General features: G+C 51.9%; 1 protein-coding gene across 1 annotated transcript in view; it reads left to right on the top strand.

Moving 5' to 3' along the window:
* The window catches only part of KCNN3 (potassium calcium-activated channel subfamily N member 3), a 148,489-nt gene that overhangs the window by 94,799 nt on the left and 45,835 nt on the right, over window positions 1–7,855 (top strand). The gene's annotated exons all lie outside the window — the stretch shown is intronic.

Here is a 7,855-nt window from a genome sequence, read left to right as displayed (position 1 = left end):
TTCTCCAGTTCCGTTCTGCACATAGTGACCTCTGTGGGCACCGTTCACCTCCTGGTCCCTTCATCCCCATGGGGACCATGATCAAGGCCTTTGGGTTCGGGAACTTTCTGTGGGTTGAGAGCAAGGGGAAGCGGTGACGTTGCTGATGGCACGATAAACAGCAGGGCATTGGACTTCTCATACTCTTGCTCTTGAAAGTTGCATGACTGTTCTGCTGCTTCTAAGTGGACCCTGTCCTCCCTCCTGTCTCAGGACTGGCCCCTGGTGCTCCTCAGCCATTCCCCCTTCGCAGTCCCCAACCTCCAATGTCCCTGTTCATTTCTGGGGCGGATCAATGGAGCCCCGTGTTGGTCTTTTCTGGCCCGACCCCAACGTCACCCAAAAGGAATCTTCTTCCTTAGCAAATACGCTTCGGGATGTAGGTGGCTCCTAAGCAAAGACGGTTCCTTCCCCAGCGGGAACTCCACCACCGGATCTACCCCGAGGGCGTGGGGCGAGGAGGTTGGGGAGGATGATACCGGGATCATCTGTCTGTGGATGTGAAAGCAGCTGCCTTCGCTCCACACACAGACCGATCTGATTGCTAACCCCGGTGCGGCGCAGACCCAGCCCACTTACTTACATGTTGGCTCTGTGGTCAGTGAGGACTCTTGTGAAACAGGAACATTTTGAAGAGTGAGCTTGAGGGTTTGTTTTTGTTTGTTTGTTTTTTAAGAATAAAATCAAGTAAAGTCCAAACTGGCTCGTCCCCAGCAGATGAGAGAACCTGGGGCCTGGGAGCTCGTTGGATGCTGTAGGGCCCTGGGAAGTAGATCTACTCTCTCTGCATGTTCATTTCTTCATTTGGGAAATGGGCAGAATATCACTTCCTTACGGAAGGTTTTAAGGTTTCCGTGAGACAGTATGTGCAGAATCACCTGGCTTGGCCTGTAGCTGGGCTTTGGGGTAATTTTGACACATGAGGAGTCTACTCTGGATTGAATTGTGTCCCCCCAAATTCCTATGTTGAAACGCTAACCCCCATGTGCCATATGTGGAGAAAGGATCTGCAGGTCATTGAGATTCAAGGACATCACAAGAGCGGCCTCATCTGACAGGACTGTGGCCTTCTAAGAAGAGAGAGCGAGATCTCTGCCGGGGAGAACACGGAAACCAGACTTGCCCACGCAGAGAGGGTCAGAGGCAGAAGGCTCTGTCCCCGGGGGTGCTGTGGTCAGGGACCGAGAAATGCTTGTTATGTGCGAGGAACACACTGGCTTCCCCAAATGCCATACCTTGGCTTCCATTCCCTAAGAACTGGGAACAGGGAAGGTTTGGGGTCACCACCGGTCTCTGGCTGTCCCAAACAAACTCCAGACTCAAGTCCCCACGGGTTCTCCTCACACTGCAGGGGACCACGGGCGAACTCTGCCAGGGGCACGCAGGAGACCCGGCCTGGCCAGGCCCAGGAGCCACCCTGGGACATTACACATGGCCAAGCGCCATCTGGCTCAGTGAGTCCCAGCAGTGTCAGATGGCAAGGATTTCTTCTTAGAAAGTTTCACAGAGCTGCCCTGCTGGCGTGGCTCAGTGGTAGAGCGTCAACCTATGAACCAGGAGGTCACGGTTCGATTCCCGGGTTGTGGGCTCGATCCCTAGCATGCGGCGGGCAGGAGGCAGCCGATCAATGACTCTCTCGCATCACTGATGTTTCTATTTCTCTCTCTCTCTCTCCCATCCTCTCTGAAATCAATAAGAATATATTAAAAATAAAAGCGTGTTTAGAAAATCACAGAGCTGGCTAGCATGGCTCCCAGGCCTCTGAGTCTTATGGTGGAATCATAATCTTTTTGGTGACAGCTCACTTACTCTCTGGCCTGCTTTAGAGGGACCTTTTTCTACCTTTGGTCCTCCCCCCTCCTCCTTTTTTTCAGCTAGTTCCAGGTGCATTTGCTGACTGGAAATTTTATGTTAACCATTACTGCAAACCCAGGAGTTCATTTCATCACTGGCAATCAGCTCTTGTCCTCAGGGAAACCTAATTAGGTATAACAGGACTTTTGATGTCGTTTCCATGGAAACCTCTGTAGTAATCGTGTACATGCAGAATAAGTGCTCCAGGGAGTTTGAAAAAATAAATATATTGTTACTGGATTTCAAGAAAATCTTTAATTTTTTTCCTTTTGATTTTTTCTGCATACATACAGACATACATATACTAATGATGGAAATGTTCCCTGGAGTTTTCCTCTCACAGAGAGAGAACAATAGAGGACACAAAAGGCCTTTTCCATGTTCTCTCCTGTAATTTAAAAAAAAAAAAATCCGTAGTTGCACAAGAATGAAAGTTTTTCACATTGGTCACGTTGTCTAAGCAGGGATCTCTCCTAATAGCCGAGAACATGTTAATTAAAGAAATGGCTTAAATAAAGAACCTGAAAGGCCACGGGTTTGCAAAAGGGAATGGGGGCAACGAGTGAATCCAACACATCAACTCCGAACTCCTTTACCGAGAAAGGAGAAAAGCAAGGCGGGCCCTGTGTGCGTCCACGGAAAATGCCAGGCTCATGGGGCTGGTGCTCAGCCCGCCATCAGGTCGGCGCCGGAGGCTCCAGGACAGTTGTCTCCCTGCGAAGACAGCCTGTCCCGGGCCCTGAAGCGAACGCACGGTGGGCTCCGGACATCCCACTAGAACTGACCTGTCTGGAGGTGACCGGACAGGTGGCCCCACAGAGTTGGTCCCCACAGGGAGCTGTGAGAAACTCTAAAAGGGAAGCATTCAGACCTGGTCTGGCTGAGGTGGAGGTGCAGATAGAAGGGCCCAGGAGATGAGAGAGAGAGAGAAAGGGAGAGAGAGAGAGAGAGAACCTGTTACACACCCATGTGCCACGGCTATAACCCCAGGGTTTCTGGAGAATCCTTAAATAACTGAAGTTGTTTTCTTTGATACCTCTAGTCGGCCATTCAAGGATGGAATGCCCACAACTGGCCTCTTTGCTAGCTGCCAGCTAATCAATTTCTCCCAGCATTTCTCAACAAGATTCACTGTTCCTTGAGTCCCTGCCGTGTCTCTCTCCCCTACACTCAGTAAATTCTGTTGTGCCTTTGTTCCCTGGTTCAATCTACCAACTGACTTCCTCACACGTGAGAAACACTTTGCTTGCAAAATCACTCAATGGCCTGCAAAATACCTTTTTAAACCCTTTCATATACAAAATGCTGTGGCCACTGGGTGGGGGCAGCTGGCACGCCTGTTGGTCATGACCTCCTCCCCCTCTAGTTACCCAGTCACTGGAGAAAGACCGACCAGCCCTGACTAGTCAACAGTGTGAGGGTGGGAGGGTGAAGGTGGAAGTTCCCTCTAGAGCAGCGGTTCTCAACCTGTGGGTCGCGACCCCTTTGGGAGTCGAACGACCCTTTCACAGGGGTCGCCTAAGACCATCAGAAAACACATATATAATTATATATTGTTTTTGTGATTAATCACTATGCTTTAATTATGTTCAATTTGTCACAATGAAAATACATCCTGCATATCAGATATTTACATTACGATTTATAACAGTAGCAAAATTATAGTTATGAAGTAGCAACAAAAATAATTTCATGGCTGGGGGTCACCACAACATGAAGAACTGTACTAAAGGGTCGCGGCATTAGGAAGGTTGAGAACCACTGTCCTAGAGGCTAAGGCACGAGAAGCTAAAAGGGAAATGTTGGTCCAATCACCCAACTCTTCTAATACCCGTGCTAAGAAAGTGCATGAGCTGGTTTTGGTATGCATTAGTGTTTTGTTTGTTGCTGTTTTTTTAATCCTCACTTGAGAACATGCTGAGAGAGGAGAGAGCGAGAGAGAGAGAGAGAGACTTGAGACACTCTTAGACTGGGAATCAGACCCAAAATCCAGATGTGTACACTAACCAGGAATCAAACCAGCAACTTTTCGGTGTTGTTATGCATTCATTTTGTTACATGACAAAGTACCCTGAGAGTTAATGGCTTAAAACAATAGTCATTGAGCTCACAATGTGAGTCGGTTCCGTGGTTCTCACATGAGGTGCGCGTCTGCCGTGCAGCTGGCGGAAGGCGGCCTCACTTGCAGGCTTGGCTGGAAACTGGGCCACGTGTCTACAGTGAGCTCCACTGCAGAGGCACTTTTCAGACCTCTGCTGCATCACATGTTCTGATGTCCCATTGGCCAGAGCAAGGCACGCGGCCAAGTTCAGATCCAATACACTGTACGTCTTGCCAGGAGAGGCAAAGTCACATGTGAAGAAGCCAGCAGACCGATGGGAGGACGCTGTGGCCACTCGGATGAGCCACCGCACCCACCAGGTGTGTCTGATGGGCCTAAGTGGAGCTACCTGAGATTATGAGCTGATTCGTGGGAGACGGGTCTGATTCATATTGATATCACCACAGGGTCCTCACCTACTTGCTGCTTTCTTATTGAGGCCTAATTGACAAGTAACACTGTATGTATTTAAGGTGTGCGATGTGATAATTTCACATACATATACCTTGTGAAGTGCTTGGTCACCACAATCAAGTTCATGAGCACACCCATCGCTTCACATCATGACCTCTGCTGTGTGTGAGAACACAAGACGTACTCTCTTAGCAAATTTCAAGGGCTAGTTGGCTCTTATTAATTGTCTTTGTTGAGTGGAGTTGAACTGAATTGAGTTGGTTCTCCTTCCTAATTATAAGCTCCTTGGAGGCAAGTTTGGAATTGCTCTATCACATACAATCTCCTTCCCGCTCGTGGACTGAAACCCTACCAGCTCTCAGCTGAGGGGGAGGAGGATGAGGCCTGGCGCCAGCTCTGTGTAGGGCACTCTCTGGGGAAAGTGTGGGGCTTGCAGGAGACCACAAGCCCTGGCACCGAAGCATCTTCAGGCTGACCTTACCCGCCTGTGGGAAATCACTGCTTTAGGCTCAGGAGGCAGGAAGGCTCAGAAACCTGCAGAATGCAGCTTTCCGTCCCCACCCAGGGAAGCCAGCACACAGGCCAGGTCCGGAGGAACCTTGTCTGCCAGGCCCAGGCCTCTGGGGCTTCTGCTTCGTGACAGCCCGGACATGCCACATCCTGTCCACCTCACCTTGGCTCTCGTCCAAAATTCATCAGGGCAAACAGTCGGCTGCTGTAGAACCAGGGCTGGGAGGGTGGCTGAGACCAAATGTAGGGGGCAGCCCTTTCTTGGAGCTGCTTGCACAGCGCCCCTCACTCCTCGGTGCAGCGCTACTGGAGATCCTGGCTCTAGATGGACTCCAGAGCTTCCTAAGGCGGAGGCGGGACAGCTGATTCCCGATGGGACCCCTCTTTGGGAATAGGAAGATGTCCTTCCCATGGCGTAAGCTGAGTCGTCAGGGACTTCACTGGTCATAGGCTTAGGGATGAGCTTTCTTTATATGACGCAGTCATATTCCCTACTTTATTCACTAGAACTCTATTCACTGCCCACTACGGGCCGGGCACAGGCTCGGGCATTGGAGGGAGGTGAGACGAGCCAGGCGTGGGTCCTGTCTCCGTAGAGTGCACATACCCCGAGAACATTCATGTGGGAGGCACCAAGCCAGACGGGCTGCCTAAGATACAGAATTGTGGCCTGGCCCGTGCAGCTCAGTTGGTGGGAGTGTCATCCTGTATACCCAAAGGTTGCCGGTTCGATTCCCGGTCAGGACACATACCTAGGTTTTGGGTTTAATCTCCAATTGGGTGTGTATCTAACATCAATGTTTCTCTCTCTCTTTCTCTTTCTCTCTGTCTTCTCCCCCCTCCCCTCTTTCTAAAATCAATAAGCATATCCTCAGGTGAGGATTAAAAAAAAAAATAGGCACCTTAGAGCAGAAGACACCTCCTCAGATCCATCCCTCATTCCTTAGAGGAGGAAACGGAGCCCGAGAGAGGGAGTGTAGACATCTGGAGACACACAGTAAGAGGTAGTTATTCATTCACTAGACAAGCATTCATTGAACACCTCCTGTGTATTAAGATCTGGGCTGGGCACTGGCGATACCACAGGGGAACAAGGAACACACAGTCCCTGTCCTTTTGCAAGTTCAGCTGTGACTGGTGAGTCCCCATCCAGGTCACACTTCAGAACCAGCTGGGGAGCTTTAAGAAAAACCCCAAGGCCAGGGCCTGATGCCGAGATCCAGACTTGCCTGGTCTGGGCGGCCCAGGCAGAGGTATTTTAAACACATTCGCCAAGTGATTCTCGTGTGCAGCCAGGTCGAGAGCCCCTGCTCTAGGGGGAGAGACAGAGGAAAACCGAGTAAACAGGAGTACAGTCACAGCTGAGATTTGTGATTCATAAGGAAGGAGCAGGATGCGGAGTGCGGACACAGCAGGGCGGGGTGTCTGTCATCTGATCTGCTTAGAGAGCTGGGCTTCCGAGGGCCAAGTGGAAACAGGCACAGGGTGGTCTCCTATGGGACAGCAATAGAATCTTCTGGCACATCCTGCCCACCCTGCACACCCACAGATCCCTGCACAGGAGCCCCACCGAGCAGAGGCTCTTAATCTGCAACACACACTGGCTACCTGCCATTCACACCCCCAACCCCGCCCGAAACACCCCTCCACACACTGTTTATGAATTGTCCCCAGGGCAGCGGCTTAATAATCCCTCTCCTTTTCAGCGTCTTTGGGAAAGCACATTCCCCCTTGTAATCTGGGATATTGGGTCCTACTGCTAATCCCATGAGTGAGCAGGGCCAAGGTCAATAGTCCCGTGATGGAGATGTGGAAACAGGCTCAGAGGAGCCCCGTGCCCCACCCAAGGTCACACGGCTGATCTGGAAGTGTGAGCCCTCAGTCCAGCTCACCAGCCTCTAACCCCACTCTGCACGTTGCCCCGCCCGCATTGCACCAGGAAACCGAAACCAAAGCACGAGCCTGAGGGGCCGTGGCTACACCACCCTGATCCAGAACCTTCCGGTCAGGTCGGGCAGTGATGACGCATCCTCCCTTTAACTTGATGGCTTACAGTCTCATTCTCCATCAGGGACTCCAAGGCATCGGTGACTCCTTGCTTCGGTTCCTGCCCAGAGTGAACCCAGTTACCATAGTAACCTGATGCAATTCTTTATAATAGAGAGGGCAGGTGGTTTTCATTTTGTGTTTGAAGGGTTTGTCCAGCAGTTACGCGGCCCTGGCTTGGCCTGTTGGCGGCAGTGAGGAGCAGCGGGCGCCCTCGGAGCAGCCATGAGGTCCTTTCTGTTTGCACAGATAGTGGGCACCTGTGCCTGGGAACACCCGCCTGCCATCCACTGGGGCAGGAGGTGGGGACTCTAGGCCTCGTGCTGTGTTGGGTGCCCTCTCCTGTTTCTAGATCACACCTTCCTAGTTAGAGCCACCTGAGCCATGGGGACCCCTCGGCCAGTTGCTCCCATAGTTCCCCTCCATGACTCTCACGCTCAGTCCTGAGTCCCACCCCGGGGACCTCCTGGAGAGCTAAGTCCGGGCCCTTCCTCGTATGTGAATCCAGCGCAGGTCCGGGCCGGGCACATGGCCGGTGCTCAGTACATGCTTGTTCCGCGTCATGAAGGTTAGGGCTAGGAGGAAGTTTGGACATCCCCGAGTCCAGCCCTTATTTTATAGGAAGGCGGAGACCCACCCATGAGCAAAGCTACAAATGACAATAGCTCAGAATTACAGAGCGCGTGCCGGGCGCCAGGCCGGATCCTACGCACTCTACATACGAGCCCATTGCAGCTCCCAACGGCCACCGTGCAGCCACAGGTCTTGTCACCGTCCCCAGATCGGCATCCTAGGCACCGAGAGGCTCGGAGGGGTACCCGAGATCGCAGAGCTAGTGAGTGTTCCGACCAGGACCCAGACCCAGGCAATTTCTCTCCCGGCCGCCCTCAG

Source organism: Myotis davidii, unplaced genomic scaffold (genome assembly GCF_000327345.1).
Source record: "Myotis davidii unplaced genomic scaffold, ASM32734v1 scaffold208, whole genome shotgun sequence".
Classification (NCBI taxonomy): Eukaryota; Metazoa; Chordata; class Mammalia; order Chiroptera; family Vespertilionidae; genus Myotis; species Myotis davidii.
This window is presented reverse-complemented; position numbering and strand designations above follow the sequence as displayed.